The following is a 12653-nucleotide window of genomic DNA, read 5'->3' as shown; positions in this document are numbered from 1 at the left end:
GAACAGCACACACAGATGACTGATGCACATTAGAGGTTGAATGAAGCAGATTAGGTTAATCCAGCCCCAGATGCTGAGCTGCAAAACATGCAAGGTTCTAAGTCTAGTAAAGGTGCCAAGTCTTTCAGTTCAGCCATTAGCTTACGTTAAGGTTAGCACAGAAACCCCTCCAGCAGCAGCACATATTGCATACATTTCAAAATGGAATGGATGTTATCAATATTCTGGCTTTGAGTAACAGAAAAACCTCGTAAGCAGGAACGAATCTCTCAGTATTCTCTTAATATTTAAACAGACAAATGTTTTGCTTTGCCAACACTATGCAGCATTTGTGTAGTTCTTTGATTAAGTGTTTGAAGAAAACATGTATTTTAGTTCCTGTTCAGTAAAAAACAAGCTCAGTGAAATGAATGAGGCTCTGTCAGCCCTTCCCATAGAAGGGACAACTGTTGCTGATATTATCTACTGCACCAGACACGGGTAAATAGCAATGCTACTGCATGTAAATGAAGCAGATTTCTTGCTAATATTTACTGTTGTTTATGCAGGAAACAGAACAATTCCTGTCCTCCCTTCCAAGGGCTCTACCTCCTCCCTCCTCAGCAGCCTGAGCACCCAGGGAGCCCAGGCAATAGCTGAACAGAAATAATCTGTACTCATTACACTGATCTCTGTGAACAACCATCTGCACCTAACAGAACACTTGGAAAGATCAGGGAAAAGGCAGCATGCACCAGCCTGTGTCACCCCGACACCTCGGGAGATAAACCCAACTACTGACACCGCTAGGAGCGCTTACCTTATGGAAAGCAGGCAGGATGGACGTGACAAATCTCCTGAAACAAGAAGCTCTACCCATCTTTTAACCTCCCTGTTATACTATTGACGCCAATTCCCACCATCCGACACTTCTATTCCATCAGGTTTTTTTCCCCTCGCTCTGTATTGGAGCAGGAGGCAGCTGACACCAGCCCTCTGCGAGGAGCAGGGAGATTCCCTTCGGCTTCCAGATGTCTAAATAAAAGGGGTTTAAAAATTGCTTTCCTCGAAAGTCACGTCTGACTGCTGCTGCTGCTGTGAAACGTGTGTTACAGGGAGGGGAAAAACACTCTGCAAGGAGTTTTCGTGGGCAAAATAAGTATTTTTTCCACCGGGTTTTAAAAAGCAGTTCTGAAGACTGGAGAAATAGCTCGAGGTGACTTTGGAGGATTGTACCTCTCAGGCTGACAGGCGGCATTAAAACCAGAGTAAAAGCCAAATCCCAGCTATCCAAAACATGCTCCATGTAGGAGCGGCAGCCTCGGACACCACAACTGGTGACTCCAGGCCTACAGAGCTCTTAGAGCTAAAATTTGGAACAGGAGGGGTAAAGGAAAGAACTACCTGAAGACTTCAAGCCCTGATGCAGGCTGTGATTGTCGACGTTAGCTCCCAAGCACTGGGTCAGAGCGACACGTACACCAGCACGGAGGAGCTGCTGCTCAGCAGCACTTTGGGAACACTGCCTGCCACGTTATTTAACAGGTGACTCTGCAAACACAACCAAGAGCAATCTAAAAACAGAGAGCTCGCTGTTTAAGCACCAAGATCAGTGCTGGAAATACCATTTTCTCACGCATGGATGCTAACTAAAACTAGGAGATGCTCTTCCCGAAGCAGCCCCTGGTGATGCTGGTGTATCCCCAGTGCCCAGGGGCTGAGCCCCTGAGCCCTAAGGCAGGAGCAGGGATAGGCTTTGGGCTCCTCTGAATGAGGGCAGCCGCAGGCAGCAGCCAGGCAGGGTCAGTGGAGCCACCATGGAGCACGTGAACAGCTCACTGCAATTTTAATCTGTAGCTCTAATGAACGATATAAAGTTTTATAAGCATCAACAAGGCCCAGAGAAGACCTAAATCCATTTCAGTGCTCATTTAGCAGCTTCATCTGTGTGCAATTAAAACTTCAGCATTAAATGTTAGAGAATAAAATAATGAGACACTTAAAAAATAATCTGTACTTCAGTGGGCTGTGCTCAGTGGGTTTCATGTGTTCATTACAAGACAAAAATAGGATCTGGCCAAAATCTGCCTTACATGCTGGTACCCCTTCCATAAGAAAATGGAAAGAAACAGCTCCTCAACTTTGGAGACTTTACTACCCCATGTACACACGACACTGCTGCTCTGAACACACCCATGCTTATAGCACAGCTCGGAGCATCCATAACGTTCCTTTTGGCTTCAGTGCTGATGTAAAAATAAACGTAAATTGAGTTTCAATTGAGATTTTCATTTTGGTCTAAAGCCTAATCTTTTATTAAAATGGCTATCCGTTTCAAGCTGATGGTCAGGAAAAGTTATCTCCAGGACAGGGAACAAGATTCTAAACTGCCAAGCGTATTCCATGGTCACAAGAGCATCTTAAATGCTCCCTCTATTTCTTGGAGCTAACAAGATGTGGCTGGGCAAGGGGGGGACAGCAGATGTTTGACTGACCAAAAGAACAGCAGAGAAATGCAAATGAAAACCAAAGATGTACAGAAACATCAAAATAAATCAAGTACTGGAAGAACACAGGTCAAAATAAGGTAATATACAGGAAACATACACACAGTTCAACTTAAAAGAAACAAAAGCCAATGGAAATGACATACTTTATTTTAACAACCAAAATAGGTTTTTATTCAAGAAAAGCCAACATTACAGAGCTTCCAAAAGGAAAAACTAAGAGAGACCTTTGGGGAGGTCACAGAACGCTACAGTTTAAAACGATGAAATGTTACAGCTTGCACACCAAAATTAAAAAGTGAAATGAAATTAAAAAATGAAATGGTTACCAAAGTAATGCAGGTCAGGGGATCAAAGGTGAAGGGTCACACATTATTAAAAAGAAATCCAAAAGGGCGTCTGCATCAAGATCTCTGCAAAACAAAGGAGCTTCAGTGAGTACAACTGGAACCTTCCATGGAAGCACATCACAGCTCTCGCACCACACACAGCCCCCGGCAGCGCCGTCAGCCCCCCCGACGTGTTGTATCTTATCCTGGTTTACTCTGTGTTGTAACCTGCCTGGGGAAGGTTTTGCACCTCCACACCGGGGCACTGGCTCCTCCGGGAGGGGACCGCTGCTCGGGTCAGGACACCAGCGCTGCACTCCCTGCTCTTGCCCTGCTCTCTGTGCCTACAGCTATTGCCCCACGCACACCAACCCCAACCATCCCAACGCACGGGTTTAAGGCTACAATAAAAAAGTAATTCAAATGTGGTTACCAAGACAAAGGCCTTTCCTCCTGGAATTTCAATTACACACAAGCAATAAAACAACCTTTGGTACCCATTTCCAAGCGAGATGCAGTCAATTATCTATACTAAATTTATGCAGAGCGCGTCATATTTACATCAGATAACTTTAGGAAAAGACAAGCACCAAGGGCACCACATCCCTCCTCACTTTGGTGCCTCTCCCCTGCCAGCCAAGGCGTTCAGCTCTGGGAGTCTCTCATCTGGGCAAAACCAGCTTCAAGCTCAAAGGCAAGAAACAAACCACCCACAAAACTGTGTCTCTAAGGCAAAGCAGCCACCAAATGATGGCAAACCCCCGTATTCAGAGGAGAAGGGCAGTGCAGGGATGGGACCTGCCTGCATGCATTCCAGAGGACACATGGCACCTCACTCCCACCATACTGGTACCACAGCCATGTCTGCGGTTGTAACGTCCCCGTCAGCAGCAGTGTCCAAAACTCTCCCAATGACGTTACTGCCACACATCGCAGTTAAAACTAAGTTCTCACCACTACTCCCAACATTTCTAAACTCCAGGTTTTGTGACCCAAACCCAAAATCCAGCTTTTTCTCTGTTACTTCACCCACGTGCTAAGGCTGATCCATAAAACAGGGGTTACACCATAGGTTTGGAGACAACTCGTCCTTGGAGGAAAGCAATTTGGAAACCCTTGTTCTCCAGCGCCCGCTGCCTTTGCGGAACACAAATCCATTTCACTCAGTCCTTTTTCTCCAGTTCTATCCCTACATAAAGTCTTTGCTTTTATTGGCACTGATTTTTCCTTCATATCCAGTTTCTTTTTCATCTAAATCCTGATTTTGCTCTTCAAAATGGAACAGCCACCCCTGGAAGCAGCGAACACAAGACCAAGAAGACAGGATTTCAACCACTGACACAATACAATATCCTGAGTTTCCATTCATTTGACCAGAGACCAATTCATTTGTGTTTATACACACCAGCCCCTCGCAGAGAGACACTAAAACTGACTTTGTAAATTGACTTTGTTGTAACATTTCCCTTGTAAAATGCAGTACAAAGTACAACCTGTGTAACACAGCAGTGAGCATTTTACTCAGCGCTGGGTAAGGCAGAGACCCAAACATGCCATACAGCGGTACCCACCACTGCTGAGGGTGTTCTGGAGATGAACAGCTCAATAATCACTGAGTTAGTGCACTCTGCTGATTCTCTCATGTTTGAAGAAGGCTTTGCATGACCGGTAACTCCAGCTTTTGATTCCCCCTACACCAGATTCCACATTCTCTTTCAATACTACGCTTCAGAGTAACCACGTGCCATCAAAAGGGATGAGCCCCAACAGACAATGCTGGTTAGGAAAAGCGTAACAGGTTAATCGACTGGAGGGAAGAATATTCCACCTTATTTTCCTGCATTCCTAGAGCAATCCAGGATGCCTGGTGTTTTACTTGTGCTAGGTATATGACAGACAAAGGGCTCAGAGCTGCTTGTACAGAGCCTGGACCCACATCCACTGCTGCTTCCAACCCACCGGCACAGGGGAACCCAGAGGTGCCCAACGTGGCAATAACCCCAAGAGGTTTTGTCCTTGTGCCCAGGGACTGTCCTCCACCGCTTGGCACATGAACCAGTCATTTCCCAAACTCCAACACAGGCAGCTCCATCTCCATGTGCAGGCACATTCACCGTGAAGCCGGTTCCAGTACCTGGCCATTGGGGAGCTCAAAACGGAGCTGAGGCTCCAAACCAACTGCTGGGAAGTGTCAAACGTATCCAGAGGTACTTCAATGGGTTCCTAACATCAAAGAGCCCGAGTTAAATACCAGCAGCATTTTATCCTTCTTGTATAATATGTTAAAACTAATTAAGATTCTTTAGCTATCATTAAGTGTAAAAAAAAGTTAATCTAATTCATTCAATTGAATTTGCTTGGGATAGAAAAAACCAACCAACCCCCACAGAACCAGGAGGGCAGAACATCACCCAAAACAATGCATTTCATCTGTCTGCTGTGCTTTACAGGATCCAGCCTGGTCCCAGGAACTGCACAGAGCTGCTAAATCAGCCCTTTTTACAGACTTATCATTACAGAGTCAGTCCTGACAATGACAAAAGGGAAGGAAAAAAGTGGGTTTTCCTGAGAGGAAGACAAGGAATCTCCCTTCTCAGAGTACAACCAGCATGGCAGGTATTAGTGCTCTTGTTTCAAACTGCCAGGAAGGGCAACCTTCCCATTGTGTGGAATCACAGAGCCTGCTCACAACAGTCACTAATTATGCAAACCCGGCTCAGAAGCTGCAGTGGCAAAGCCAGCGCCACATTTCCTGCTTTGTGCATTAAGCAAAGTGCAGAATTTCATTAATTTCACAAAATAAACCCATAATGAAGTGCTGCTGTTAGAGAGAAATTTCCATCTCCTTCCCTAAATCATCATCACAGGCGCAGAAGAGCCGCCTGCGCCTGCCAGACGGCATCAGTCAGGTGTACTAACAGTTTACTCCCAGCTCTCTCTCCTCAGTAACGTGTAAGCATTACTTACTTCTCATTTCACTTCCAGAGGTTTTTCTTCTCCTGTGAAGAACCCGGGTTTTCCTACATCTCTGTTGATAGCTGTGAGGATGGACAGGCTTTAGGAAGCGTGGTACCCAAAGTTGGTGCAGTGAGCACCCAGTGAGCTGATGACAAACCTGGGTGGGATGTGGGAAAGGCACTTGTCCCCCACAAACCCTTACGTTAATGTGTTCCAGCCCCAACTCAGCACAACCCAAGAGCAACCCCACGTGCCAGGAGCGGAGCAACAAACTTCTAATAACAGCATTCACCAACACCACCATAATATCTTATACCCTGTGATCACAAGGGCACAGCAGGCAATTAGTCAGAGTTAAACACTCCCACTGCTCCATAGAGATCCCTGAGCTGATGCAGGCATGAGGAGGCTCCAGCTCTAAGTGCTCCGGCGGCCTCTGCCTTCGGGAAACCACGCTTAAGAGAAACACATCGGAATTAACTTGAGCTTAATGGAAAGCATTAAACAAAATACACTGAGTAACTTTACAGTCCTCAGGAAACTAGCGAGCGTTGCAGCTTTCCAGAGTTTTGCCATCTCGCTGGCACGCTGCAGGGGGGATGCTGTGACCTGGGCACGTCCTCGCCATGACTACGGTGATGGCAACAGCTGATCCCACGCGCTTGCTCGGCCCCGTGAGTTCAGAACACACTGTGGTACTCCAGCAAGTAAAGGATGAAGTGGTAACATAGGGAAATGTTACAATACACCACGCTGTGCAGGGCAGCCTTAAATAGGTGTGTTTTCAGACATGGGAGTTAATTCTAAAAAGCACTTAAAAGCATCTAAAAACCCAAAATCAAAGTAGTAGTAGGTCGCACTGCTCGGTCCCTACCTAGAGTGGTGCTTTGATGCACAAACCTGTCACTAGCTGCCTGTGACACTGACCTGCCAGGGCTGAGGGGGCACTGAGGTAGTGGGTGACAGACGATGCCATCACCTGCACCCGCTCCGTGCTGGCATGGGTGAACGCTTCCCAAACTAGTCCAGTCCCTCAGGCAACTCTCAAAACCTTCAACATCTCTGTGCTTTGGAGAAAAGACAGGAAATAGCTCGATGTCAAGCAGAAGAGAACGCCACCATTGTGCCAGCAAAGCTAAATGTGAGAGCACATCAGAGACGTCTGTGAGGACGTGACTCAAGGTGCCCAGTGCAGCAGCATCACGGAATCCCTTCCTATGTAAATAATGCTCCAATACTGTTTTGTAGTTGCACTTATTTGCATAGTATCAAGCAATTGCTAAGCCTAAAATATGTAGTAGGTTGATGCTGGATGTCAGACTGGAACTGGGGCATTGCTGCCTCACCTCTCCAGAAAAGCCTCATCACATGAAGCAATTACAACTTGGTTTTCCTACCGTGGAAATTCTGGGCTTTGCCCAAGAGGGACTGTAAATACAGAATCTGTCAGAAACAAAAGCCCTCGGTAGCATTTTCCATTTCCGATGTTTAACTTTCTCTTCTTCCTCGTCCCGTGTCATTAAGTGTTTACCAGGATGATTAATGACTGCGGCTGCCAACTCCATTAATGAAAGGCAGCTCTGCTCAAAGCTGCAATCCCGCTCCTGGCAAGCGCTGTACGGAGACAAGGTTATCCCAGCACCCTCGAGCTCCGGCACCCACTCAGCTCCCACATAACCCGGTCACTTCCCAGCAGACCCAGGATGAATTTCCAGCATCCTGCAACCAAACCAGATCCGCATACACAAGCACTATAGTGGTCCAGAGCAAAGGGCAAGCACCACCTGAGAGCACGGCAGAATTTTCTGGCAATGAACTGATTTATCCTAATGTGAGGAATCATATGAAAACCCCCCAAAGCAAGAGGAATAAGCACACGTTCCCTTCACAGGCATCTCAGAAAACGTACATCTGTAATTAAATTGCTTGGCTAAACTTATGATTTTCTATCTCATGTAAAAAAACCCTGAATTAGGAGGAGCGCTTCCTTCTCCAGGAAATATAAAACCACTATAAACTTGATTTAAGATGAGATGACAGCTTGTTCTATCAAACACACCAGTTAAAACCGCACAAGCTGACGGAAAGCAAACACCTTGATAACGTGTTCTAAGCATTTGGAAATGCTCCATTTCTCTTGCTGCTCATTGCGTTATTTTACTAAGTGGAAAGTCAACCACAATCTACTCGGCTCTCAGAGGACACTTTCTCCATCCCAATTACCTGATCCACAGCAGCACAGATCCATGATGCAGATGGGAGTGCTCAGAAATAAGTTATTTGCTGCATTCCATGGCGATGCCCTGGTAAAAGAAGGAACAAGCCCCAGCTGCTTCTGGCAAGACGGGACACCCGGGTTTGTCCGAAGGCTTGAGAAGAACACCAATGTCACAGACATTCAGATCCATAAGTTACTTCATATGTTTCCTTTCTTTCCTCTCTTTCACTAAACCTCCCCAGTGATGCCTCACAAGCGGTGCCAGTGGGTTTGACATTAACACAAAGATTCTGGAAGCACTGCTGTACAAAATACATCTTTTTCTTCTTACAACTCGTGCCTCCACCAGCACAGACTGAACACCTGTGTACTCAGATGAAAAAACAGATTCCCTTAGGAATGACTCTGAAATGTAGTCCAACATTATTATTCAATTATACCCGAAGAAAAATCCCAGTTTTATAACAGGGAACAGAATTAAACTTCCAGGTCGGGGGTGGGGAGGGAAATAAATCTGTAAGCTAAGCTCCCTCCTCCCCCGTAATTAACACGGATTTGCCAAGATTTCATCCAGACACAAGATTCTGCCTTTTTCTTTTTCTCCTTTCTGAGCTAAAAGGGCCAAAACTCTCTGGCCACGAAAAAGGCTCTTCCTTCTCAATAATGCAACTGCTAGACCCACATGCTGGCAGAGACAACCCAGGTACAGACCCAGCTCTGTGTCCCGACGGTGGGGCAGCCACCCGGCTGGGTTCTGGAGAGACACCAATGGCTGTGACAAACCTGGCATCCAGGAGGACAGAAGGGGGCTGGTCTTGGATTTATAACATGTCAGTGATTAGCAAACAACCCCGCTAGAGTTAAGGTATGAGACAAGCAGACTCCAGCAGTGCCACTGAGTTCACTTTCCGCCTCTCTGGAATGCCAGCAAATCCCACAGAAGGCAGGCTCCCAGATCTTCCCTCTGGCCTGATGCACCTCCCGAGCTCCTGCACTTTCCTGTCTGCATTATGCTTATGAATAATGAAGATCTTCAGCTACATGATGCACTTCCTTTGCCACATTCCGCACCCTGGGAGGCCGCACACCCCAAACACTGCTCCGAAAGAGAAGCTGAAAACCTGCGTGTGCAAACCCAAACTCAATGCTCTAAACCAGGACAACAGAAACACTACAGAAAAGTGACTAAAACCCAACAAGCCGTTTCCAATAACAAGGAGCAGCATCATTCTGCCAAACCTCTGCAGGGAGCTTTCTTCCTCAGCTGTCTTTGTCAAAACATCATTTTGTGGAGCCGCTGGAATCGCTCTTACTCCACGCTCTGTTCCCATTAGTACAAATGCCATCATGGAATAAATTGCAACCCACATTTTTTACAATTTGCATTTCAATTCGAATGACCCAAGACAAAAACCAGCTACACAAAAGAGCCAACGCCGGCAACTCCCCCAAAGACCCAGTGAATCCTGTCAAAGGACTTAGCATGGTAAAAATAGATACTTGACTTCAGCTTACAGACAGAAGAAGGGGAGGGTTAAAGGACTCCAGCTTTGGAAAACACCCACATGAAGTGATCCATGTTCAAGTCTGCACTCAGCAAATACACACATGGACAGATCCGTACCTGACTCTGTGCTCAGCTTGGCACTGGTGCTCAGTAAACCCATGAGGTTTTGTTAACGGGTTTAGACATTACAAATGCTCGATCAGAGGGACCAGAACAGTTGGCCTGCAACAGGCACACACTACGTGGAGTTATACAGGAATTCCCCAAAGTTGATGGCTTCTCTTATTAAATTATTCCCACAAACACAGCAAAGGGTCTGGGAGACAGTGCTACTGGAAACTACAGCTACACTGTGGGCATCGCTGCGTAACTTCCAGGCCTGCTGCCCAGCAGGAACGAGGGCAGGGATCACAGAGCTACCTGGATCGTTCTTCAGCTCTGCCTCAGCCCACCACACACCTGGGTTTTAAATACTTTGGTTTCATTTCAGTGAACCCAGCCACGGTGTGTTAACAGGAGATGTGCAAACTGCCACAGTCAGGGTAGCGGGACTCCTGTATGCAACACCCAACTCCATGTGTCCCCTGTTCCTAACCAGGTTTCTCAGACAGGAGTCAGCTGCTTATCTCCCAGGATAAAGCACACTCACCAGCTTTCTGTTTGCAAGTCTTTAGGCATAGTAAGATAACACCTTGTTTAACACGGTGCCAAAACACCTATCTAATTTGACACAGTTTTAAATCACAGCAATAAGATACAAGATTTGACTCTGAGACAAGTGACATACATACACACGAGCACTAGACTCCTACTGTACTACTAGTCAGCTTCCACATTTGCCTTCGATTTGCTTTAAAGCTCACTTTCAACATGTACTAGGGCTTTATTATTTGCACAACAGGCTCCAGAGCCAGGGAATTCATATTCTGTAACTGACATGGCACATTCCAAAACTAATCCCTAAGCATCAAGCAAGCTGGTAGGTTTAAGGAGAAAGAAGAGATTTAACTACCTCATTAGTGTTCCAGCGGTGCCTCTCCTTCGGTAAACTTGAACATTTTGGGAGACATTCAAGCAGCTTCTTCGGTAAAAAGATTTTTACATGACTGCCATTGCTGTTCCCATGATCATCTGCAAAGAAGAGGAGACACGTGATGTACACACGGGAGAGAAGGTGGTTCCCATAGGAGACCTGCTTACAACAAGCCCTGGAAACCCACCGGTTCCCTTGTCAGAGAGCAGGGAACTGGTCATTGCACAGACGAATATGGCTTTCTGTTGAAGTAGCACCTTTATTTCAGAAACATAAGTACAGTTTCATTCCTTGTGGTTGCCAAGTTGGAGCAGAGCCCTCTCGGAGCTGTACATGAGGAGCCTGTGCTTACCTCTGCCTGTTTTAGCTTATTCTTTCCCTCCGTGACAAATTCTACAGGCAATAGGGACACAATGTCAGGGAAGCAGCGCCCACAGCAGCACGACCCACCAGGGAAGTCATAAATGAACTTCACACTTGACAGGATTTGCAAGTAAATAAGCACAGAGGCCCAGCACCTGCTGTAATTTTGTCTAGCTGCAGCAGAAATGCAACTCAAGGTCTGTTAGTTCATTTAACACTAAAATGCACTGTACCAGATTACAAACAGGCTGCTTTTCTTTCCATGCACAGCTCAAAGTGAATGGAGTTCCTCAACATGAGAGTGATGTACAGGGATGGAAATCTCCCAACTTCCCCATACCCTGGGGATCAAAAGCAGAAATACTGAAGAATACAAAACTCTTCCTCTTTTTGTTGCTAAAGATGTAGAAGGTGCATTAATTCCTCTTAAAACCCAAAAAAAGGCATCCCAAAAAGCCCTGAAGTCCAAGAACAGCCCCAGAAGCATTAACCTGATTGTGTCTCTCCATCACCCCTCTGCCACCACTTGAGGAATCAGAGCATCCACACACGGTGCACGTTTACAGACCAAATCAGTCCCTGCAGAACAGAGAACTGGAGCAGCAGGGTAAGACACCAGAGATCTGCTCATACCCCTTCCCAAACCCACCATCTCTGCCTCCTGGCACCGTCCTCACACCTCACATGAGACCCACCACGCAACGGTACATGAGAAGTACACTTACTCACTGGCATTTCACCCTACAGGATTGATGTACAGGCATGTCCCATTTGGAAGCATACAGCGAGAGGGTATTAACTGTTTCTTTTTACACATCTCATCATTTCATGTCATTAAACAGATGCCAGCATCATGACAAACCTCCTCTGCAATTACCCACGACACAGACACTGCCCGTGACCTGCAGCAACCCCAGGCCCTGTCCCACACCACTGTGGCAGGCGGGGAGCGGCGCCGCGGCAGCGAGACAGCCTCGTATTTCTAAAGCCTGATTATACTCTTGGATGTGTCAAGTTCAACAATATACATGCTGTTAAATCAACTACTCGTGCAAGCACAGCAGATGAGTTTACAAGAAAAGCAGCGATGTGTATGATAAACGTGAGCTGCTCTGTAATTTATGAGTCCTGAGCGCTCCCTGAATTATTGGGAACTTTCCTGTGCCACGGCGTTAGACTCAATCAACAAGCGCCGTTCTTCTGCCTGCGCCAGTGCTGATCTTCACTGACCTGATCAAGAAATTGGCCACATCTTTTTTCCCAGTCAATGTTCTGGACGTGTGACCGTCACCTTTGTACTTAATCCCAGCCTGGTTTGGGTTGACGAGACCTTCAAGCTCACCCAGTTCCACCCCCTGCCCCGGGCAGGGACACCTTCCACTAGAGCAGGTTGCTCCAAGCCCCTGTGTCCAACCTGGCCTTGAACACTGCCAGGGATGGGGCAGCCACAGCTTCTCTGGGCACCCTGTGCCAGCGCCTCAGCACCCTCCCAGGGAAGAGGCTTCTGCCTCAGAGCTCATCTCAGTCTCCCCTCTGGCAGGTTAAAGCCATTCCCCTTGGCCTGTCCCTCCATCCCTTGTCCAAAGCCCCTCCCCAGGATTCCTGCAGCCCCTTTAGGCACTGGAGCTGCTCTAAGGTGTCCCCTTCAGGAGCCTTCTCTTCTCCAGCTGCCCCAGCCCAGCTCTCTCAGCCTGGCTCCAGAGCAGAGCTGCTCCAGCCCCCGCGGCAGCTCCGTGGCCTCCTCTGGACTCACTCCAAC

At 47.1% G+C, this 12653-nt stretch overlaps 1 pseudogene; it reads right to left on the bottom strand.

Moving 5' to 3' along the window:
- Positions 1 to 10510: 10510 nt before the first annotated feature.
- On the bottom strand, positions 10511 to 10629 carry LOC104413839 (annotated as a pseudogene).
- Between the last annotated feature and the right edge of the window lie 2024 nt (positions 10630 to 12653).

This window comes from Nestor notabilis, unplaced genomic scaffold (genome assembly GCF_000696875.1).
Source record: "Nestor notabilis isolate BGI_N333 unplaced genomic scaffold, ASM69687v1 scaffold30220, whole genome shotgun sequence".
In the NCBI taxonomy this organism is placed as follows: domain Eukaryota; kingdom Metazoa; phylum Chordata; class Aves; order Psittaciformes; family Psittacidae; genus Nestor; species Nestor notabilis.
The sequence above is the reverse complement of the archived record's forward strand: the minus strand, read 5'-3'. Positions and strand labels throughout refer to the sequence as shown.